This window comes from Ailuropoda melanoleuca, chromosome 11 (genome assembly GCF_002007445.2).
Source record: "Ailuropoda melanoleuca isolate Jingjing chromosome 11, ASM200744v2, whole genome shotgun sequence".
NCBI classification, from domain to species: domain Eukaryota; kingdom Metazoa; phylum Chordata; class Mammalia; order Carnivora; family Ursidae; genus Ailuropoda; species Ailuropoda melanoleuca.
Genome location: NC_048228.1, coordinates 23,909,856 through 23,934,565, shown reverse-complemented (window position 1 = coordinate 23,934,565; position 24,710 = coordinate 23,909,856). Strand labels below are relative to the sequence as shown.

The 24,710-nt window shown below is 41.4% G+C and overlaps 1 protein-coding gene and 1 long non-coding RNA gene across 6 annotated transcripts in view; one reads left to right on the top strand and one right to left on the bottom strand.

Moving 5' to 3' along the window:
• Positions 1-24,710, top strand: part of SGMS2 (sphingomyelin synthase 2) — an 80,064-nt gene that overhangs the window by 18,936 nt on the left and 36,418 nt on the right. Inside the window, exon 1 of one of the 4 annotated variants that reach the window (XM_034671402.1) lies at positions 4,044-4,617. The exons of the other annotated variants lie outside the window; for them this stretch is intronic. The gene's annotated coding sequence lies outside the window, so the exon portion shown is untranslated. Of the gene's footprint in view, positions 1-4,043; positions 4,618-24,710 lie in introns of those variants that run through there. 4 annotated transcript variants of the gene reach the window in all.
• Positions 2,794-24,710, bottom strand: part of LOC117804384 — a 28,416-nt gene continuing 6,499 nt past the window's right edge. The window contains exons 2-4 of one of the 2 annotated variants that reach the window (XR_004628747.1): positions 19,915-20,039; positions 7,246-7,405; positions 2,794-3,366 (exon numbers count right to left, since the gene is read on the bottom strand). This is a non-coding gene — a long non-coding RNA (uncharacterized LOC117804384). Of the gene's footprint in view, positions 3,367-7,245; positions 7,406-10,561; positions 17,581-19,914; positions 20,040-24,710 lie in introns of those variants that run through there. The other variant, XR_004628746.1, reaches the window with a different exon arrangement.

Genomic DNA, 24,710 nt, shown 5'->3' with positions numbered 1-24,710 from the left:
ACCACAAAATGTAGTGCTGCCCTGACCACAGAGGTCGCTTTGTCAACATCAAGTAGTGTTTAGAACGCTCTCTACATTTAGAAATCTTAAGTACTTTTGAATTACATGGCAAATTTAGATCAGCGGTTGTGTTTGAGCAAATTGTCTTTGTTCTTGAAGGACATAACCAGGGCTGTTTTTGCCATTAACTTTGCAGTATTGCTTTACAGCTTAAATCACAGTATTTGGAGTATTTTTTAAATACTTTACAAAAATTATCACTGTCTTAAATACGAATGAGTTTAGGGGTAAATCTGAGAAGCACTTTTTTTTAATTAATAAGTTTTATTTTTTGGAGCAGTTTTAGGTTTACAGAAAAAGTGAGCAGAAACTGCAGGGTTCCCACATGCTGGGCCCCTTCCTCCCCCAGTTTTCCCTATCATTAATGTCTTACTTCAGTGTCATACATTTGTTATCATTGAAGAGCCAATATTGGTACATTATTATTAAGTAAAATTCATAGTTTACATTAGGGTTCACTCTTTGTGTTATGTATTCTGTGGGTTTTGAAAAATGTGTAATGACATGTATCCACCATTGCAGTGTCATATAAAAATAGTTCAACTGCCCTAAAATTCCCAGTGCTTCACCTTTTCATTCCCCCCCCTAACTCCTGGCACTCACTGATTTTTTTTTTTTAAGACTTATTTTAGAGAGGAAGAGTGTGTGAATGGGGAAGGGGCTGAGGGAGAGGGCGAGAAGAAATCCCAGACTGACTGCACACTGAACACAGAGCCCAACATGGGGCTCAATTTCACAACCCTGAGATCATGACCTGAGCAGAAATCAAGAGTTGGATGCTTAACCAATTGAGCCACCCAGACGTCCCTTTGTAGATATTCTTTATTAGGTTAAGGAAGCTTCCCTCTATTCTTAACTGAGAGTTTTTTTTTTATCAGGAATGAATGCTGGATTTTGTCAAATACTCTTTCTGCATCTTTTTTTTTTTAAAGATTTTATTTATTTATTTGACAGAGATAGAGACAGCCAGCGAGAGAGGGAACACAAGCAGGAGGAGTGGGAGAGGAAGAAGCAGGCTCATAGCAGAGGAGCCTGATGTGGGGCTCGATCCCACAACGCCGGGATCACGCCCTGAGCTGAAGGCAGACGCTTAACTGCTGTGCCACCCAGGCACCCCTCTTTCTGCATCTATTGATATGGTCATGTGGTTTTTCTTTAGCCCCTTGATGTGACAGATTACATTATTGATTTTTGAATACTTAATTAGCTTTGCATCCCTGGTATAAATCATAGTTACGGTGTATAATTGTTTGTATACATTGTTGGATTAAATTTGCTAATATTTTGTTGAGGATTTTTTCATCTTTGTTCATGATGAAAGATATTGGTGGTCTGTAGTTTTCTTTTTTAATGTTTTTGTCTGGTTTTGGTGTTATAGTAATGCTGGCCTCATAGAGTGAGTTGGGAAGTATTCACTTTGCTTCTGTCTTCCAAAAGAGATTGTAGAGAATTGGTATAGTTTCTTCCTTAAATGCTTGTAGAATTTACCCATGATGCCATCTGGGCCAGGTGTTTTATATTTTGGAGTGTTATTGATTCAATTTCTTTAATAGATACAGTCCTATTCAGATGGTCGGTTTCTTGTGTGAGTTTTCTTAGATTGTATCTTTCAAGTAATTGGTCCAGTTCACCTAGGGTATCAAATTTGGGGGCATAGAATTGTTCATAGTATTGCATTATTATCCCTTTAAAATCTGTAGTGATGTCCTCTCTTTTACTTCTGATATTAATGATTTATGTTGTCCCTTTTTTTCTTAGCCTGCCTAGAGACTTACTAAGTTTAGTGATCTTTTTATCAGGAATGGTTCCATTGATTTTTCTCTATTAATTTCTTTTCAATTACATTGATTTATGCTGTAATTTTTATTATTTTCTTTTACTTTGGATTTAATTTGCTCTTCTTTTGCTAGTTTCTTAAGGTATAAGCTTGGCTTATTGATTTATATCTTCTTTTCTAATATATGCATTTGCTACTATAGATTTCCCTCTAAGTACTGCTTTTGCTGTGTCCCACAAATTTTGGTAAGTAGTGATTTTATTTTGATTTAGTTCAAAATGTTTTAAAATTTCTCTTAATTTCTTCATTGACCCATGTGTTAGAAAGTGTGTTGTTTAATCTCCCAACTATTTTGGGATTTTCCAGCTCCTTATTATTGATTTCTAGTTGAATTCCACTGTGGTCTGAGAAGGGAGACACTGTTTAATTTCTGTCTTATTTAAGGTGTGTTTTATGGCCTGGAATATGGTCTATCAGTGAGAATGTTCATGTGAACTTCATGTAGATGAAGTCCTTTACGTATGTCAGTTGATCCAGTTGATTGAGTTTCTTTATCTTTTGAGAGAGAGAGAGAGAGCGAGAGAGAGCGAGAGAGCGCACACATGCATGCACTTGTGTGAGCAGGAGGAGGGGAGCAAAGGGAGAGAGAGAATCTTTTTTTTTTTTTAAGATTTTATTTATTTCTTTGTCAAAGAGAGAGAGCACAAGCAGGGGGAGTGGCAGGCAGAGGGAGAAGCAGACTCCTCACTGAGCAGGGAGCCCTATGTGGGACTCAATCCCAGGACCCTGGGATCACGACCTGAGCTGACGCAGATGCTTAACTGACTGAGCCATCCAGGTGTCCCGAGAGAGAGAATCTTAAGGAGGATGTGGGGTTCTATCTCACGACCCTGAGATCATAATCTGAGCCGAAATCAAGAGTCAGACGCTTAACCAACTGAGCCACCCAGGCGTCCCACAGTTGATTGATTTTTATTGTTGGGTTAAACTATGTCCTTACTGATTTTCTGCCTGCTGGACCTGTTAAAGTCACTTTTTAAAGATTACAATGAGCAATATCAGAATCCAGATTAAAGCCAGGTCTCCTAATTGTAGTGAAATATTCGTTGCCCATGATGTTTCCCCTGGGAAGCCCCTTTGCTGCTTATTTTCATCATATTTCCTACTGCTGACAATTACAGTAGCTCACCCACTAAGACACTCTTACAGTTTAACCAAAGTACCATGAAAAGTGAATGGGTATATCCTGACTGGAGAGAGTACTCGTGTGTGCACTTCTCTTACACATTTTGTTTGTTTTGAGATGTGATGGGAAACTGGGATTATATACTATCTGTAAACCTTTCTGCAAGGGTAAGTTAAGAATTATTCTTTACTTTTCCCTGTAGCAAGCTTTTGACACTTTAGGGAGGTGGGGGCAGGTGAATCTGGAGTTCTTTTTCTATATGCTGAACCCCATGCTTCTCTTGAAGGTGGCATATTCTGAGGTCAAGGTGGCATCCAAGGTGTCCAAGCCCATAGATAGTACTCTGAAAACAAGAGAGAGAAGCATGGTCACTAATGATGTCATTCCTAATGTTTACTCCTTAAGCTTTTACTTTCTGTGCCTGAGGTGTAACTTCTGACTGTACGCGGCTTAGAAGCTCCAGGTAAAAGCGTGTGGCTGACTTATTTATTTGGTCAGCATCGCCATCCCATTTTGCGGCAGCTCGTTAGAGCCTGGGAGGTGCCTCCGCTTCCACCCTCGGGACTTCCGGTTTACACCGAGATGCTCAGCCCTGGCCCCTACCCCCAGAATGTGTTCATCATCCCAGATCTCGGGGCGCTTTGCTTCATCTTCCTTTATCTTGCTCAAGATTCAGTTACAAAAAGTTCTGTGAGCCAGCCCCTCATTTCACTTCCTTCTTCCTTCTTCCTCTTTTCCAGTTACCCCTGGTACTTTGGTTCTGTTTGGACACCAGATAACTCTGCGGAGTCACGAGACTTTACTTTCTTGACTCTCCTTTGTTCTCTGAACATCGTCCTCCATCTAATACTTAAAACCTTGGGGCATCTGGGTGGCTCAGTCGGTGAAGTGTCCTGAAGTGTCCAACTCTTGATTTCAGCTCAGGTCATGATCTCAGGGTCCTGGGATGGAGCCCCGCCTCAGGCTCTGCGCTCAGCCCAGAGTCTGCTTGAGATTCTCTCTCTCCCTCTCTCCCTGGTCTTACATGCGTGCTCTCTCTCTGTATCAAAATAAAAGAAGACCTTAAAAGATGTTGGCTGTGTGAAATAAGGATTACGTAAATATGCCAGTCTGTCGTTTGCCCTGGCATTGTTTGGAAGGAACATTGGAAGCCTGTTGCATGAGACCGAGAGATGGGTAATGATGCACAAGGTAAACCAGGTCAACTATAAACCAGTTGAAGGAAGTACAAGTTATTCATTTTTAAACCCAAGTTTCTCACACGAGAAGCAAACTGCTGATAACTAGCGAGGAAGCTAGAGTGAACCATCTCCTAGAAATCTTAAGAGCCAAAACAGCAAAAGAGGGGAGAGAAACATAAAAACTGGAGGAAATGGTCCCAGATCCAAGAGACTTGAATGGCAGGGAATCTGGAGGAGATTCCTGAGTGAGAGATGGAGGGATCACCCAGTTTAGTGCCGGGTAAAGACTCCGGTGCCACGTGTGCGCTCATTCTGTGAAGTTCCTCGGCTGTGTATAGGCTGCCGTAGGACGTCGGTGGTTTGGATCATAACACTTACGTGTGTCCTGAGGAGCGACTCTGCCTCCAACAAAGGTACTGTCTCCCTGCCCAGAGCTGAACTCTCTCTGGCAGCCTCTTACTAAGAACAACCCCCTCCCAAATTTTGTTTCCATCTTAGTTCATATTTATTCAGGTCTCATTGCATTTTTACTTCTAGCTTCATTTTTATTTTAAAAGACAAGATTTTATTTGAGCCAGAGTAATCATGGTACACATGTACATTTGATGAACTGTGTAATTATGCCATATTTAAGCAGAGAGGCTGACCTCTTTGCTACTTGGTGGTACATTACCACAAATGGCCAGCTTACTAAAAAGAAAACTTTTAAGTTTCCAAGACAGAGTATTTTTATTTGGTTACCACAGACAGTGACCAAAATGAAAAATAGGGTTTATTATTTTTATCCTTAGTACATAATGATATTAAACAGACTTTGTCCTTATGAGAAATGTTTTTTAGAGACTGTTAATATGGTAACTGATATTTAGAAATTTGTGTTGGGATTTTAGCCTCATCTTTTCTAACTTTTTAATTATGACAACAACTCGTGTTTATTTTAGAAACATTTAAACCTGGATCAGAAGGAAAGCTTAAGTCACATATAAATCCATCACCTGCTACTATTTTGCATTATCTTTCCAGCATGTGTTTACACATGCCACTTTACAGGATAAATAGAGTCATACACATTACTGTTTTGTACTCTAGAATGTATCATGAACCTCTAAGCACGGTAAGGCGGTATTTCAGTATTCGATTGTGTCCATCCGCCACAGTGTAGCTAAGCAATCTGTATTGTTGGATACTTAGTTATTTCCAGCTTTTTACTATCGTCAACAATGTTAGAGGCTCAGAACCGAATCTTTGTTCACATTCTTAGGTTGTTTGTAAAAATATAAGAGATTTTTTTTTTACATTAGTCCTGGAGAGGAGCTTGGTGATTTGGTTTGGTTTTTAGCCAATTTAACATGCGAAAGCATAACATCTCACTTTGACTTGGGTTTCTTTGCTTACCAGTAAGATTAAACACTTTCTCACTTTCAGTATTAAAGTACAAAAGGGTTATTTTCTTTTGTTGTAGAAGATCAGAAAGCATTTTGTAAAGTTAATTATTTAAGTTTCACTGTCATTTCTTACGACTTTCACTCTAAGTTGTTTAGGAGTTTGGATAGAGCAGTAATACCTTTGTGTCATGAAGGAAAGGACTAGATTGCCAGATTTGTGGACCAGATGTGTGGAAGACCTCACAGAAAAACTGTAGAAAGCAAGGTTGCAAGACACAGGGCTTTCTTTTTTTTTTTTTAACTGGATATGTATTAGGGGGCACTTCCATTGAATTTCTATTTTTTTTTAAGATTTTATTTATTTATTCGACAAAGATAGAGACAGCCAGCGAGAGAGGGAACACAAGCAGGGGGAGTGGGAGAGGAAGAAGCAGGCTCATAGAGGAGGAGCCTGATGCGGGGCTGGATCCCGGAATGCCGGGATCACGCCCTGAGCCGAAGGCAGAAGCTTAATGACTGAGCCACCCAGGCGCCCCAAGACACAGGATTTTTTAATCTGTTGTTCAACCTTACTCTCTAGCCTTAAAAAATTTTGACTCCTGGGGCGCCTGGGTGGCACAGCGGTTAAGCGTCTGCCTTCGGCTCAGGGCGTGATCCCGGCGTTATGGGATCGAGCCCCACATCAGGCTCTTCTGCTATGAGCCTGCTTCTTCCTCTCCCACTCCCCCTGCTTGTGTTCCCTCTCTCGCTGGCTGTCTCTATCTCTGTCGAATAAATAAAATCTTTAAAAAAAAAAAAATTTTGACTCCTATTTCTGGGATATTTTGAATGCAGTCTGTATTAGGCAGAGGGAAGTACAGAGTGACCTTTCAAGATATTTTAAATTTAAGAGCCTATAATTAGAACAGTACTTGAGTTCTCATAACATAATTTTACTCTTAAAGTCCCCATCTAAATTGGTGGGTCATTCCTAGCCCTTCTTTCCTCCTTCCCACTCTCATTCATGTCTGCCCTGTGTACATCCAAGGACTCTGCTTCGGAAAATACTCCAGGCGTTGAATTTGGCAGTTTTATAATATTACAATGCTTTCCCTCCCCTCCATCCTTTATAGGCTTACTTCAGTGACTTCCTTGTCTGACTTGCAGGGAGCTTGCATGGGACTCTTTAGGGATACAGCTGGTGTCTTATAAAGAGGGAGTTAGGCTGTGAACAAATACCCATTGACTTGTGTGCCAGGGAGACAGCAGAAAACCTGACACATATGGTCCCTTCCCTCATGGAGTTTACAGAAAAGAGGCAAGTAAGTCTTTAGTAACAATTGACTGCATAATCATACTTACCAAACTGTTAAGATGGAGAAAGAGGGTAATGTGGCGTTGGTGATGGAGGGGAAGGGCTCATGCAGTCTGGAGGAATGAAGAAAGCCTTCTCTAAGGAATGATGCCTGTCCAAGTATGCCTAGGAACTAGTTAATACATGCTGTCCCTTGCTCTCCCCTGCCTGTGAACTGCACACAAATTCATCTATTTCTGCTTTCTTTGGTGGCTTAACAATACCTCACAAGTATTAACGTGAAAATACACTGCTATAGTTGATGAACGATTTGAAGATTAACACTGAAGAAAAAACCATAAATAGCCTTGAGAACAACATACCTGGCCTGCTGGAATGAAGAAGGTTGACTCATCACGGAGACAACATCTGCTTCGTAGGATTTGTGGAATAGCCATGGAAGTTCAGCGGTACCGCGTCTTCTGTGTACAGGACGGGAATGTCGGGAGCAACAAAGGTCCTTTACTAGCTAAGGTTTGCGCTCTAAGAAAATAAAAATTCATCTTTTTCCAACTTCTATTCTACATTCCAACTTACCAATAAAATGCATCTTAACCACGGCGGCTTTTGTCTTTTGGAGAATCTCCACGTTTTACTGCCAGGTAGAGCGCAAGATGACTATGACAAAAGGAATATTCTTTTAAATTGTTTAATCCCCCGAGATGATTATGGCTGCTCTTTGCCAGACAACGACTCTGAAGTCCATTAGACGTAAAAACAGATGCTTCTGGGGAAAGTCACTTTCAATGCATCAGGTTACTTAGGTTTTTTTATGTGGCTGCATTTTGTCCATCTCCTGATGTTGGAGAATTTGTTTTACAAATCTGGAGCTGTCTCCTCCTCGGCTCTTACCAGAAGCATGGCTGAAGGAAATGCAAGGACAGGAGGAATATCTGGGGCAGTTGTATCCCTGAAATGAGCCAGACCATCACAGCTGCTTATTTGTATCCTGTTGCCTTGGCTTCCTACCAAGGAAACTCTAGAGAGTTATGCTTCGGAATGTATTGAGGGACACCCTGAAAAACCACCGGACGATGTCATATGATGGCCTGCCTCCTGTGTATAGACAGACCCGCTGCGAGCGTATTGCTTGAGCTAAGTGTCCCTTGGGGAATAAAACATGGTTCCCCACTGCTCTTTCTCTCAAATTACTGGAATGGAGATACATACACTTTCTCTCTCTGAGCTTAGGAAATGTTGTTTCTTCTTTTGCTTTACCTCGTATGAAGGAAACGAGCTAACTATGCAGCCGGCTCAGTGCCACTTTTTGTCACATTGTGAGACTTAATACATTCTGTTACCGCTTGTCTGTCTCTGTTTTAGTTACTTAATAGTGCACAATATGCCAGGTGCTATTTCTGAACTTATTGTAAATATTAATCTCTTCAGCCCTCTTAAAGACCCCACGGAGTTTGTACTATTGTTATTCCCATTTATAGATGAGGAAACTGAGGCACAGAGAGGCTAAGGATCACACAGGTGCCGAGTGTGGAGTTAGGTTTCAGAGCCCTTGTTCATAAACCACCCCCACCTCCCAGCTGGGCTGCCTTAGCAGTGATTCCCTACCCGAAGCAGGTGGGACAATCTTCAGTCACAGGTGGGACCCCTCCCTCTTCCACTGTAGCTTGTGACCAAGAACCCCTGGCCTGGATTTACCTGGCTCTGATTCGACATTACTCTTCTTAGAGTAGCATTTTATTTCGTATGTTATATCATTTACTTTATTCCTTTATGAAGTTATGCATGGTACATATATTTCAAATTAAAATAAATCGTGACCTTCCGTGACTTTTTTTTTAAATGGGTCCTTTCTTACCATGACATGACATTAGGATGTGTACAGAGAGTTTTTGATGTAGTAAGCATCAATTTGCCTTCTACCATCCACCCCCCTGTTACCCATTCTTTTTGACAAGGGGACACATTCTGAGTTTGACCAGATGAAAGGCACCATGTTAGCTATGTAACTGAAAAAAACCTATAAGCTGAATATATTATTACTATCATTAATACCAGGTTATAAACAGTTAAAGTCTTCTAAAAAATCCATTAAAAGTTTGTAGCGGCTGTCCATATTTCAAGGAGAATCTTCCAGCATTGTCTTAGGAAGTGACAGAGTAGACGCCTCATAGCAGCCTGGGCTTCCCAGACATTTAACTCTGCGCCATGTGTGGGCAGTTCATCCACCTGGCCTGCAGAGCCCTTAGCGCCCCTTCCCCCACCTGCACTTCACTCACTACTCCTCTGATCACAATCTTCAGCAGTGCTCCCCTCCCATTCTTCAAACCTGCCTTGCCCCTCCCTGCCTCAGGCCTTTTGAACCAGCTGCTCCTTTAGCCTGGAGCGCTCTTCTTCCCTGGCTGCCCCCCCCCCCATTATCGTCCTAAGTAGCATCCGCTCAGCATCTCTGACCACTCGCTGCAGCAGAGCCCCACGGCCTTGCTCTGATTCGGACTGACTGCTCTCGGTGGCATTTCTCGCAGTCTCTTGTTTATCTACTTGTTTGCACATTAGAATGTGAGCATTGTGAGGGATGGGAATCTGCCCGCCTTCACTGCTCCCACCTCTGAACAGGGTCTGGCACACAGTAAGTAAAGGTCAGTGAAATGAACGGACGGGTTGCTTTTCTCCTCCTCAAATGCCAGTACCTGGTAGAGTCCGTGTTTTTCTGGTGACGCTTCCAGGAGGACAGTATTAGCTCTTCATTTCACCTCTGTCCCCAGGAAACCAACAAAACATGTAACAACAAAGCATCTTTCTTATTGGACCTCTCACTCTCTCCGTCTTTTAGAGCTCTCATCCCCGGCCCCATACTACCTTTGGCAGAAAGGGTCTGCTACAAAACGGGGGTGTTGACTGGGACTAGAACCAAGGTGGGGTTCAGCGTGCTCCCATCTGCACGGAGTAGGTTCAGTGCTTCCTGCTGCTAGGTCCTGAGTGCGATTTGCATCAGCTGAAGGATGGTTACCTAGCAGTTGTCCTGCAACTTCTCTGCTATATTCCCTTTCCAGTTAAGACATTCCATTAATGCTTCAACTGAGAATTTCCTTGGGAGAGTCTTAGGTTTCATGCTGATCCAGGTGAGTGGATGTTGCCTCATTCATTGGATTTTTATCTTAAATGACAGTAAGAGAACTAGAGGCAACACCAGGATTTCCTAACCGTTCTGCATTACTGCCAAAAGACGGGGTCCTCAGGAGCTGCCTCACCCATGCCTTCAGAAAAGTTTGTGGCATGAAAAATCTTCAAAGAAACATTTGTCAGCTGGGCACCTATTTGGCCACATTACTGAGATTATTACTAGCAAAGTGATTTGGTTTTTATGGTTATTTAAACCAAGGTTTAAAAGATATGGTGGTTATACCCATTCTGTGCCCACTGAGGAGGAAGTTTTCTCTTTTAGGATGGACATTGTGCAATTCCTTTCACTTTCTAGACTAATTTGAAGGATAATGTTATTCTTAAATAAAAAGAGCAGTTACATTTTTTTAAAAAGATTTATTCACTTATTTGAGAGAGAGAGAGAGAGAGAGAGTGCGTGCGTGTGTGGGGGAGGGACTGAGGGTGATAGAAACTTAAGCAGACCCGCGCTGAGTGTGGAGCCCCATGTGGGGCTCAATCTCAGGATCCTGAGATCACAACCTGAGCCAACACCAAGAGTCTGAGGCTTACCTGACCTTGCCACCCACGTGCCCCAGCAGTTACATTTTTAATGCAAAATATTTTCTCTTCTATACAGCTTATGGGCACCTTATGACTGGGGGCTCATTTGACTCTTCTAACAGCCATTCTTTTTTATCATTACTAATTAATGTGGTGTTTGCCTAAAAAGACTTAAGTCCTAAGATGTACTCCAGGGTCTTGTAATCCCAAGTTAATTAAAAATAAAAATTTTATGAATATTTAAGAGCCATTGTTCAGCACAGCATTCTATAGGCTTATTTGTTTGTCTTCTGTAAGATTCAAAATAATTCTAGGAATGTTGCTCAGATTAGAATGCCTATATAGAGCAAATACTAGGAATGACAGCTATTTCTGAATATTTGACCCCAATGATATCTCCCTCTTTGTCTGGTAGTGTCTGTTCCATTGAAGCTGGATGAAGAAAAGAACTCATTTATTCAACAAATACTTACTGAGCAATTTCTGTGTGCCAGGCACTCTGTTCAGTGTTGCGAATAAGGCAGTGAACAAAACAAAATCCCTGCTTTCAGAAATGGAGCTTTTAAGAAGTTCCCAAATTTCCTCAGCAGGCAAATGGGCAAAGGGAGGCACAGAGAACTTTATTGACTGTCAGGTGTCCTGGGGAAACCCCCTTCAAGCTGACAGGCAGGCTCCTCAGAAAGGAAGAGGGTGGAAACCCAATCTGGAAACAAGATAAAGCGATCTTATGCTCTCATTTAACCACCACAGAAATTACAGAAGCCTTGTAAAATGATCCACACATGCAAAAAGGTGCCAGCTTGATATAACCTGGACTTTGAAAAGAAAGACGTATCACTTGTCAAGTGTGTCCTTTTAATATATTTTTTTAGGTTCACAGATCATGCCCAAATTCTGCCTCCACTGCCCTCTCCCAGCCTGTTATCAGTGTCTGATGCATCCTTCCAGAGTTTCTCTGTACACGATTTGTATTCATATGTGCTGTTTTCATAAGGTAAATGTACTTCTGTGCAATGTATGTTTTTCTCTGAATATACGTAGAAGGGTTTAACAAATCAGCACTAAGAGAGCTTCCTCATTCTTTTTTTTCCTCAGCAGTTACAGAGTAGTCCATTGTATGGATGTACCACAATTTAAATAGTGACCTATTGATGGACATTTGGGTTGTGGCCAGTCCTTTGCTCTTAAACAATGCCGCAATAAATAACTTTGTACATGCGTTATTCTGCATATACACAATTATTACATGTATACATTTGCAGAGCAGAATTGCAGGTCATAAGGCATATGTATAATTTTGATAAGGTATCTTATCAGATTGCCTCCCAGAGGGATATTTTCTTATTTCCAGCCCTGCTAGAAGCTTATGAGGGTAGCTGTTATTGGGGTCTGAATTTTATCGCTAATCTGGTAGGCTAAATGGTTTCTGAGAGTAGTTTCAGTTTAGGAACACTGTTTGTTTGGAATTTTCGGTGGTATTTTATAAAAGAGGATGCTCAGAAAAGTAAACAGGAGTAGAAGTCAGCTTTTCTTTTGTTGTACAAAAGACCATCTTTAATTTTCTTTTATGTAATTCAAGACCATGGTTGTCCACATTAAAAATGCTACATTTTAAATACTGAAAATATGTAGGATAAGAGTGCTTCTCAGGCTCATGTACCTGAGTGAACTGCTAAAAGTAAGACCTTTCTCCTTAATTTGGTCTTACATTGCTGATTGAAACAGAACAGTACACAAATATGAGTTAACACAGCAGGCCTGTGATTGCTCTCTTTGAAAGGCCTGCTTGCATCCTTGGCCCTTGGCTGGTGTCTGGGAACTTCGATTTGGGGAGGGTTACTACCATTCCCTCATCAGCGTGGCTCACGGTGCCTAAACTGTACCAACAAGACAGTTTCTGTTGAATACCTGCTTGCATTCCAGGAGTATGGGGTTTGGGTACATGCCCAACGGCAGGTTTCTGTGTGACCAGCCCGAAAGACACCCTAGACGCTGGGTCACTAATGAGCTTCCCTGGTAGACAGTATTTCACAGGTACTGTCACAACTCAGTGCTAGGAAATTAAGCACAACCTGTGTGATTCTCCTGGGACAGGACTCTTGGACATTTGCTCCTGATTGCCTCTGCATTTTATCCCATGGGGGGCCTTTTTTTTCTTTGCTGATTTGTATCCTCTTGCTGTAACAAATCATAGCCATGAATACGGCTATAGGCAGGGTCCTGTGAGTCCTCGTGAATCATTGAACTGGGAGTGGTCTTGGACCCCGACTCAATCAGCTCTGCAAAGATTTTAATATCCTGTCTGTCTGAAGTATTAGTGGTGAGTGACACAAATATTTTTTAGAATGCAGTTAATTAACCTTTGGCATTATATCTTGACTTGTAGTCTGTGTTCTGTTGTAAAATGTGTAGTTCCTCAGATTTCTGGACAGTGAGTTAACATTTACATCTAACAAATAAAGGCAGCAAGAAGGCTGTGGATAGTGGGGGGTTTTACGTTTGATGGTGAATCCACAACTGGTCCTTTGGTCCTCTCCATGTCTCTATTTAGGCTTAAATATTTCTCGTTTGAATTTTCTATAATCTGATTATTAGATAATTGGATTTATTCAAATTCCCTTACACTCATGGCCCTAGAAGTTTAGTTAGGCAGTCTGACTTCTAACTATGCTCTGATTCGGAAGCTTATCTGCAAATAGTCCTAGAAACTTCACTTAGGATAGCAGATCTTTGTCCGAATAGGGCATAAGGCCCCAAGATTGAAATAAAGCTTATTTTAAAAAAATTGTATTTTCTTAGCATCCCAGTTTCAGTGTTAAAATATTCAAATGGAAAACTGCTAAGTGTTAAACGCAAAGACTTATTTCTGTAAGCTACTTTTCCTATAGAAATTAGATGGCTTCTAAAGAAAAGTGATTATATGATTTAAAAATATCGAGTGTAGTCTAAAGCAGTGGTCGGTAATGCCTGTGCGTGGTTGACTGGCCTCCGTGATGATAATGACGAGACTGAGGGCATTACGGCAGCTGTGTTCTTACTGGTTCACAAGGAGCTTTGTTTGCAGGGCAGTCTTAGGAGGTAACTACTTTCAAGTCCACTTTGAGATGTAGAGGGTTTCGGGACTTGCCCAAAGTTAAGTGTTGGGTAGAACTGAGAGAGTTTGAATTTCAGTCATCTGTCTTCACAGGCTGAGCGCTTAGCCGCTCTGCTCTCCTGGGTCACATGGTAACATCTCACTGGTGCTACAGGAAATTGATTACATGAAGAACCTTGTACATTTACCCTTGAGGACAGGGGTGACCTGATCGTTTTCTGCTGAGTGTAAGACACGCTCATTTCCTTAGTTTCTCAGAGTCAGGAATCCTAAGTGGGATCATAACAAAATACAAAACTGATCCGTGTCACTCCCTGATCCCATTATCCTGGGGGCAAAATCCAAATATCATAAAAGGGCCTTATCAGGTTCTTTAAGAGCCTGCCTCTCCACTTCAGCCAAGCTGACCTTCCTTCTGTTCTCGTTTATACAGACCACATTCTCCTTTGTTGCGTAGGGCCTCTGCGCATACTATTTCTCTGTCTTAAATAACCCCACCCCACTGCCTGACTCTTTCACTTTTCAGATCTGACTTAAAGAGGCCCTCTCCCCTAGGAAACCTTACCTGACCTTCCCAAACTACGGGGTGTGCCTTTGCAGTGTGTTCCTAGAGTCTTGGTTTTAATTCTCCAAACATTTATCTCCTTGTATTATAGTTATTTGTTTCTCCAACTAGACCACAGGCTCTGCGGGGACAGGGACAAAGGCCTGTTTTGTTCTCCTGACCACAACGAATGTTCTTCTGTGATTGAAACTTGCATGAAGCAGATGGTCAGCAACAAATTTATGAACTTAAATCCTAAGCTTTCTGCTGGCAGCTTCATTCCCAAAAATAACTCTGTTTTGGGAAACCGAGGAACAGAGCTTACTATCCCGTTATATGTACAAGCCCAAACATGTTATAGCACTCCACCGGTTCACTTATCAACTATGAACCCCAAATTAGGAGAACCTACTTCAGGCATGGTTAAGGACTTACAAATACTTTGGAGAATTGCTTGCCAGGGGTAATTGTAACCAGTCAGCCAATTCTAGATAACGAGAACACCTTTTTCTTAAGTCAGCTGTGGAGTTTAGCTGGCTGACTTCAAGAAGTTTTTAGACATGGAAATATTTTTTTTTTCCCATAAAATATGCCTTTCAAAAAAAAGTTGGAGAAAATTAAGTTTTAACATATGTTTAAGATGAAAATCTTTGCTAAGTATACTTACATACCCCTTTTACAGCTGTCAAGAACAAAGTAAAATTTATATTGTGTATTAGACTTTTAATAGTACTTATAGATAATAGGCATACTGGAACCCATCTGTTAGGATGAATATTATTTGACGCAGGGAAGAAAAAAAACAACTTCCTAAACTATGTTTGTTCCTTCAGTCCATAAGCATTAAATAAATTTAGGATTCAAGACTTTCCCACCAAGATTAGAGGTACCATTTAGGTACATTCTTGGGTCTTACTTTCTATGTCTTGAGCAGGCGTGTCTGAAAAGAAGGGCAAAAAAAACCCACTCTCTGGTATGTGTGTATGTTTGTTTCAAAACCACTTTTTCTCCTTTGAATATTTAAAAAACAGACATCAGTAGGAAACAATGGTGGGTCCCTAAAATATTAGGGGAAATAAAGTCCATGGTGCTTTATTCTAGAATGTGTTGGCTTCTGGAGTGACGTAGGCACACATGCTAACTTAAATTTGAAGACAGAAACCAGTGAGGTGACCTCAGGCCCACTCTGACATCTCTCTATTCATGTGGGTATTGGAGAGTGAATCCCTTCTATTCTGAAGCCTCTTATATTTGGTCATCAGTTCTTTCAGGTAAAATACCAGGTATGTGTATATGTGTAAAAGGTTTTCTGGCTGCGAGTGTGGCCAAATGAGTCAACCCTGTTTGCCTGAAAAAAATTCTTAAGTATGAGGTCAAAACAAGTGACTCAGTGCTGTTTAGGAATATGTTATATTCACGGAATTCATGAACTAATTCTCAGAGGGATGGAAAGTAACTTCCATGCCAGCCGATAATTTCAGTTCACTTCCATATGTAAGAATTTTGTAATTACTTTGGTCTTAAAGTTTTTCTTCAGAACTCGGCAGGGAAAATAACGTAGCCTGTATTTCTGCGATAAGGGATTTGTTGATGCCCCGCACAGCGTCCTGCGTTTTGAATTCCCTGACTGGAAAGGATTGACGGCGCCCCTGCTAACAGCACACGTGAAAGAACAGTGTCCAAGTTACACATGAACTCGGCGGTCGTGCCGAGTACATATCTGCCCTGTGTCTGGGTGTACCTGTGTCTGAGTCACCTGCCTCCGGCCAAACACAAACAGGTTGCCAGGCAACAGGAGTGATTCAGACACTCTGAACACCTCATCACAGTGACATGTCCATCCACAAGATTTCCAGGAAATGTCCCTCTCATAAGTCACAGGGGAGTGGGATAAACTTTCACGGAGGCACTGAAAGCACCAGGGCAGGTAACTGTTAGAAGGTGGGGCTGGCTAATATTTGAAAGGAAGTCACCTCACAGGGTGAACACTGTTACCTGCAGGGTAAGTGGGGAGGAAGCGTGGGGAAGGGAAAGGTGGACTCTCCACCCAGAAGGATTCATGAGGAAGGAAATCCATGTCTCTTCGGGGAAAAAACAGCCCATTCCTAATTGAAAAATAGACCAAGATCTCGGAGAATCACAACATAGCGTAGTGGCCAAGAGCATGAGTGCTGCAACTGGCTGGCCTGGGTTCATAGCCTCTGCCCACTTGCACAGTTTCTAGGTTTCACGTCCCCATGCCTCAGAGGGAGGTGATCATGGTGCCTCCCCCACAAAGTGGTTGGGCGTATTAACATGTTAATATTTGGGGAGCACCAATGTCTATTATAAGCTCTGGGGAGTATTACCATGCTTCCTGCCCTCCAGACAACTCCCCAAGGGGTAGGGGCAGAATAGGGAAGGAATGAAGGGGAACGAGGAGAACTTTTAAGGTTTCCTTGATTCTTTTATCATTTTGAGAACTGCCGTTAATAGAAATTATAATTATAGCATCCTTAGGAAACTTCTCCTAGAGTTTTCAGCATTATGTACTTTTCAAAGTTATATATAGATTGCAAAACTACATTAGAATTTCATGTAGAGGGATGGGGATATAATCACAGAGGTTGCTTGTGGGCCTCTGAGGCGTCTATAATGTTCTGAAGCAACATGCAAGTTTCTGCTTTACTATTTCTTATACCTCATGCTACAGCCCCCTTCTTAAATAAGATACATTATAATAAAGAATGCAGTCACACTAAGTAAAGCATCCTAAGTCAGGTGAAATCTGGGGGGCTTCGTAGCACATATGGAAGTCCTGATTAGGAAGCTACATTATCGACTCCTTCGGAAAAGGAAAGGCACCTGAGGCTCTTCGGAGGTGAGAGAGATCGGCTGTCTTTGAGTGTGTGAGCTGACACATTCTTTCACGGTCCCTCCAGTGGCTCTAGAAGCCAGGCCCTTGGCTGGCAGCCAGCAGCGTTGACCCAGGTCAGACATGGACTGCCCTTGCACCGCCCGGCCCAGCAGAAGAGAGAGCCCACGCAGGCTGCACCCGGCACACCCTCCAGAGCTGGACTAAAGACATGGGAGGAGCTTAGGTAAAGGGGGGAAGCCATAGCATTAATCCTGATTCGATCTCTTAGGAGTTCGAACTTCCCTTGAAGTTATTTCTTGAAGGAAAAACGGAACGTTACTGGACTGTGTTGAGAGTCTGTCGCTGCCCTTTGGGCTGGTGGGACGGCGTGCCTGGATGGTGTGCCCTGTTCTGTGGTGACTGAGCGGTGCTGGGAGATGAGGAACCTCTCTTCTCCCTGGACTCGGAGGGACAGTCTCCCTGGTTCTGTTGGGTGGGAGTGTTTCCCAAGGAAGAATCTGCTATAAAATCAACAGGAAGGAAGGGATTAGAGGAGTGGCTCTCAGGGTTATCTGAAAAGCTAACATTCGTTCAAGTAAACTTACTTAGAAAAGTAAATAAATAAAATAATTCGGAAGCCCAGGTTAGTGCCACAATCTCAGTAACTGACACCCTTTTACTCAGCTGCTATGAGAATGTATTACCAAAATAACAGCCTGGTGACTTCAGGTAAACTTTTGGATCTCTATGAAATGTAAGGGAAAAGCTTATTTTACTCTAAAATTTCTGACTTTTCTTAAAGCCACAGTAGTGCTCAGTGAACTTAGCATTGAAAGTTGAATCCCTGTTTTACATGCAGTCTTAACGCCTTGAGTAACTTTGAGCGTAGAATGTTGATTTGGGGAAATGCTTTTAAGCTTGGCTTTATAAAGAGCCCAGAGTCTTTCTATTAATTTAGATTTTCAGTCTTCCGTCAGAAATCTTTGTTACTTGATGGAAAACTGTATTAATCCTTCCTAAAAGATTACTGAATGTGTAGAACTTATTTCAAAAACAGGAGAAGCCATAAATAATGCTTCAAATGGTTCAGATAAACTTTGATGGAGTTCACTTAACTGTTTATTCTAAAAATTTAAGGGAGGAAATTTGTTATTTTAATGAACAAAGCTTTAATACTTGATGCTCTGCTTTTCCAGAGTTATTTGACTGTGTGTGTGCATGCTTGTGTTTCTGTCTGTATGAGTCTGTGTGTATGAATGTTGGTGTGTGTTTGTATGTGTGTGTGTGATGTCCGAGGTTAAAACTGGAATAGTCTGCTACCCAGAAAAAAAAAAAGGTAAATCTAGGATTGTTGATCCATTACCAGTGAAGTCTAATCTTTTTTGACATCATATATTGCCTGACTTTAAACATTAATGCTAATAGACAGTTATGCTCTTTAAATCAAGTTACACAATTTCAAGTTATTTGGGATATTTTTACTTTTCAATTTTAAGTATTTCAGAGAAGTCCTTTTTAAAACACTACTTTAAAAATAGTTTATACTAACTTGTATTACATTATTTCTTAATTTTGGATCTGCATCTATTTAGTGGTCAATTAGTATAGTAAAGCATAATACTGGATTCTTCTCTATCTTTCGGTATTGGCCTCTGAGCTCACCCGATATTTTTTGTTGTTTACCTGGCATCTAATTTAACCATCACTGTTCTATGTGATGTGACCTTTCACGTCAACCTTATGAAATTATTTTCTTGAGTTTTAATGTCTTATTTACCCTCTAACTAGACTGAGCTCAGCAGCACTTTGTTAACCTCTTACTTAATTGGCTTCAGTCCTGGTACAGAAAGGGTTCTGTGTCAGCCGCCCGCCCCCCAGGGTCTTCCCACTCCATTTAGACAGCTGAATAGTGAATAGAACCTCATGGATGTTTCTTCCATGAATTTATTTCCCTCTTCATGTGGCATATTTTGACAAATGTGATTTCTAACCGTAAGAAACAAAGATACAAGATAAATCATGTTTTTTATCTTCCTATGCCAATGGCTAATCATGTGACATAGTCCCTTATTTGAAAATGTGAGAGAGGGAGAGGTAAGGCCAAAGGATCTGAGGACCAACGAAATTTTACTTCTTATCAAGTGGTGGTTTTAGATTTCCAAGATATTACCATGTAGGTTCAAGGACACGTAGGGGCAGTGGTTGCTGAATAAACTTCTGTCATTTGTGATCTTAATAAGCCCCTATGGACCTGTTACCCATAAATGATCTACATCAAGCTAAATTAAAGTACCACACATTGTTATATCTTTGACAGAACCACTTTCTCACCCATACGAGGAATCTCATGGGGGTTCTGACCTCTAAGAGGAAATACCTAGAGCATGGATGGTTAGTTCATTCTTGAGCAATGTCACCTTACCCTCCTTCTCAATGTGAGAAACAGGATTTTTTGTTTGCCTTTTTTAGCTGTCTTTGTTGAGATCACTAATGCATCTCTACTCTCTTTTTATAGGATGATGTATTTTTTAAATATGGCAAAGGGTCTTAGAAATAAAATAATGGGTTTGTATTAAATGAAACCAAAACCCAAGGTTCATAAATGGTGTACGCAGGATTAGTCATGGCTTATTCGTGGCCGAATACAGAGATGAGCCTTCTGGTCTCTCTGATCCGGGGCCTGGGCATGTATGTCACCGTTAGTTACTTTCTAAACTTTTAGCCACGGAACCCAGATTTCAGAGGATGTTTTGGGTAACCCGTCCAAAACAGAAAGAAAAGCAGAGCTCCTTTAGTTAAGATGGGGGCCTGGAGACACATCTGCATAGTCTCCCCAAGATTGCCCTGGAACGTACTTCTTCTCCTCGGTACGGTTCACAGCACAGATGATAGGTATGGCCCTTCCCTCGTTCCCAAGCATGTCCACAGCACAACAAACTAAACCCGGGCTGGCTCTACTTTGCTGGAGCATTTCTGTCCCCTGTGTTGGAAAGAGAATATAAATGGAAAAGTTGGGGGAGGCAGGTTGACCCAGCCTGGGAGTCACAGACATAAAGGAAATGTCAGGTCTTCCGTGTTGACTCTGGAACATTCTCACTGTATGTCAGGAATCAGCAGCACGGGAGATCTGCCTAGGAGAGTCTCCTGAGCTCGGAGGTTGGCTCTTCAGATGCAGTGCGCGGGAGGGGGCGCGTCACATTCCCTTTAGTTTGCCCCAAGAATGCATCCGAAGCTATGTGCTCACTTGTAGATTTTTTTTTCCCTCAAAAAGTGGCAAAATGACATACTGAATTAGAACCACCAAAGTACCAGGTGCTGGCTTCACTACTTAGTAGCTGGGAACTTTGGGCAATTCACTTCACTTCTCTGTGCTCATTTGTAAAATATGGGTAATAACAATATCTGTCTCATAGTTGTGGTGTAGATTAAATACGATGAGTAAAGCCTTTAGAATAGCGTTTGGGCGATAGTAAATATAATAGTTAGCCACAGCCCTTATTCATAAGTCTAGGTCCTGTCAATCTAAATCATTAACGGGATACAAGTTCAAAAAATTTAAAACACTTAAATATTCCAACCTAGTGTTAGCTAAAATATTAATTAATTAATTTTATTGGCAGAGAGCATCGAGCATAATAGTGGTCAATCCCAGCTAGCTTTGCATGATCGTAATGTTGATAACGTTGTTAAAAGTATATACTTGTAAGACTTTTCCCAAAAAAAGCTTTCTTAAAATAATATAATGCCAAAAAGATAAGATAAATAAGATTTGCTAAGGCCCTAGAGAAATGTTCACTTTTACCTAGTCATTATGCATGATCATTATTTCCCTAGGGAAGAAAAACTGCCCAAAGTGGTCAACCAACCTTTTCTAGAAAACTCTTTAACAGTCAATAATCAAATACAGTTTTCTGCTTGCACTTTGGTGAAAATCTCTGCAGAGAAAGTCTGTTTACGTAGGCAGTTATCTGCTGAAGAACAGTCCTGTCTTTGAGAAGGGTATTTTTGTTTTCAGGAGTTGGTACCACTTTCAGAATAAAGTGGAGCAGTTTTCACCTCCTGTAACAGGCAGGATTCCAGAGCCTTCTCTTCGGAGTTAGGGTCTTCTTCCACTAGCACTTTGGTCCCTGTCTTTATTATACCCACATATTTGCTAAATATGTAATTCACATTTGAAAGGCTTTACGATTATTAAACAGAATGTTTAATTAAAATGTTGCAGATTTTCTTACCTTTGACAAACTTTGAACTAAAATCTGATTTGCATCTATAGGACACCATTTATCAGAGGTTTGCATAATAATTGTGCATGAATACATAGGTCAGAAGGCTTATGTGAAGGATGGTAGGCATACAGTGAAAACGTTGGACACAAAGGACCCCAGGGGGAAGGTTAATTTCTAACAAGCCAGAAGTTATAAATTGGCATTTGTTTTTAAATTGGGACTTGGCGGGATGCCGCCTGGGTGGCTCAGTGGGTTAAAGTCTGCCTTCAGCTCAGGCCATGATCTAGGGGTCCTGGGGTCCAGTCCCACGTCAGGCTCCCTGCTCAGTGGGAGCCTGCATCTCCCTCTCCCTCTGCTGCTCCCCCTACTTGTGCTCTCTCTCCCCCTGCCCCCATCAAATTAATAAAATTTTAAAAACTGGAAAAAAAATTGGGGACTTGGGGAGAGGGGTGACTGGGCTTTGTAACCTCACTGGGCCAGGAGTGTTGTCTTTGACAGTTCATTTCTGGGTTCAGGAATTGTAGCAGGAAAGGTTTCTTGGACGAAATGACATTGAAGCTCTGAGACCTGGTCCATGCGAGGCAGGTATGTAAGCAAGGGGGTAGGGGTGAGAGGAGGTTTAGGCAGCTAGAAAAAATATACTATATGTAAAGACCTGATTTGAGGGGGATATCACATGCAGGGAACAGAAGTTAAGTAAATGTCACTAGAAGCACAGGCTTTAGAGAAAGGAAAAAAACTCATCTCAAAAACTGAACTTGTGAAGAAAGGCAGAGGCCAGGTTATTAAAGGTCCTTGCAAGCAATGTCAAATGTCAGAAAGAGGCAACACCCTCTGAGAACGGTCTGGAGAAAAAAATAAGATAACTGGAGAAAGGTCACCTGACTGGTATTTATTATTATGGAAATTATGGTAATTTTGTTTAGCGGTAACAATGGCAGTAAGGTGTTTTGTTGGTTTGTTTTGAGGAGAACCTTTATCTTAAAGAGGCAGACTGAAATATGTACGGATGAGATGAAGAGATATCCGGGATTGCTTCAAAAAAATCCAGGGTGGGGGGGAATGATGAAAAAGATTTCCTGTGACAGTTGCTGTGGCTGATAAGGTTTGCTACACTGTTCTCTCCACTTTCACTAGAACACGTTTGAAACGTTCTGTTGTAAGTTTGTTTTTAAAGTCAAAATAAGCAATGGGTTTGGGCCATAGAGAGCCATTTAAGGGCTTTACAGAAGCCGGTGAAGCAGGAAATGGACCGGGAACAAGCCCAGAGAGGGTGGGTGGGCTGCGCCAAATAGCCAGTGGTCAGCCCTTCCCCTCCCGGCGCGGTGGCCCTTCACCCTCTCCTTGGGCGAGATTGTTCGTGACTCGGTGTCTTCTTAGCAAACCACTCGCAGGATGTTTCCACTCGCACTCTACTGGTACAAAATGCTGCTGGTGCCTAATATTCTTAGCACTACGTCGGCTTTCTTTTTATTTAAAAAATGATTTTTTTATGTATCTTTTCGATGTGATGAGGGAACAGAAGGCAAGCTGAAGACAAAGCATAAGCTGACACCCTGCAACCCCCCCCACCTTCCTGGGTGGGACATGTGTGACATTCTTCCAGGAAGTTCCCAACTATCTTCATGTTAATGCCTTGCTAGAGAGGAAAACAACCTTAACTTGACAGCGGCAAGGCCTCCGGACCTTGTAGGTCCTCTTTAGCATATGAAAGTTCTTTGGGAACCTCCCTTTTTCCTTACGTCCCCCAACCCCATGGTATATAATCAGCCACCCCTCACAACCCGGGGCAGCAGCTCTTTCTGCCCACGGGTCCTGTCCCCGTGCTTTAATAAACCACCATTTTGCACCAAAGACGCCTCAAGAATTCCTTCTTGGTCGTTGGTTCTGGACCTCGCCCCACCCAATCTCACCTATATTCCAAAACCCCATCAGGTGGATGGATTTCATCCATTTGAGGTTTGTTGTGGCTATTGATACCCTGCCCTCTGGAAGGAAGGATGTTAGGGACCTGAACTAAGCTGGAGAGAGCAGAGTTATGTAAATTGATGGAGGATTAAAATGGATAGGACCTGGAGTGATTGTCACTGAGCAGAGGAGAACTGGAAGCTGAGATGATGGCTAAGATTTTATTTGTCCAGTAAATCCCCCCAGATGGAATTCATGCTTTTTCCTTCAAATGTTCCTCATCAACCCATAATCTTTTTTGACATTCTTAAAATGTGCCTTTGAAGTATAGTTCCATATTAACCAGAATGTAATTTTTGGCCTTGTTCAGTATAAACTTTGAAAGTGGGCTCCTAATCTCCTAATACTGCTGCACATTATGCTACCGGAGATGTTAGAAGCCCCCCCCCCAAAAAAAAGGCCAAAGTGGGGGGGAAAAACCAACCACTTCTTTTCTAGCCTGTTACTTTGTTTCAATTTTTAGAATACAGGTTTTAAATAGCATAAGTATATTTTTAAAAAATAATTTCAGGTAATTATTTATAGTCAAAAATACTTTTATTTATGTAGGGTCACCAATGAAAATTAGATTCAATGGAAATAAGATTAAGTATGGAATTACATCTTTCAGCTTCCTGATGCTAATTGAACATTGAGTTTATAGTGTTTCCTGGCTACCTCGTGGCATCATGTTCAGGTTTAGAGACAGTGCTTTTAATCATCCTGTGTTTTTCTAAATCTGCTTCACTCTGTAGAAAATAATTCTGACCATAGTCTACTCCCAAGGATAGACCAGTGCTGAACTGAATAGGAAAACTACCTCACTGAGTTTCTATTTACTACTGATCTGTAGAGCTTGCCGTTTTTATTTTTTAGAAATATTTAAATTCCAGTTAGTTAACATACAGTGTAATATTAGTTTCAGGTGTACAGTATAGTGATTCAGCACTTCCATACATCATCCAGGAGAGCTGGGCATTTTTAAAGGCCATTTAAAACAAAGAAATAATTTTACTTTTTAAAAACTTCTTTCAGTTTTCATCTGTTTATCTAGACTTTTAAAATATATTTTAATATATGTCTATATCTATATATGTCTTCAGTCTTTCCCCTCTCCCGCATTTTATGTTCATTATTTGAATTTTCTTTTCACTTTTACTTCTATCTTGTGTATGGTTTTACCAAACTTCAGATGTTATTTCAGGCTCTAATCTAATTTATAAAAGTTGTTTTTATTGCCCTTTGGTCTTTTTTAAGTCACTTCTGGCTGGAAAGATTGGGGGGAGTTACTTAACCAAAAAATCCCATGAGAATAGGAGCCGGCCTTCTCTTCCTTTGCACTTCGAGCCAAATTCTGCACAGAACGGAAGGCCAGAAATAATTGTCTTCTGTGTTGGCCGTCCAGTCCACGTGTTTGCCTTACCTTCCAGCCTTTCAACAGTGAGTATAGCAGTTACGACATATTTAACCCTTGAGGA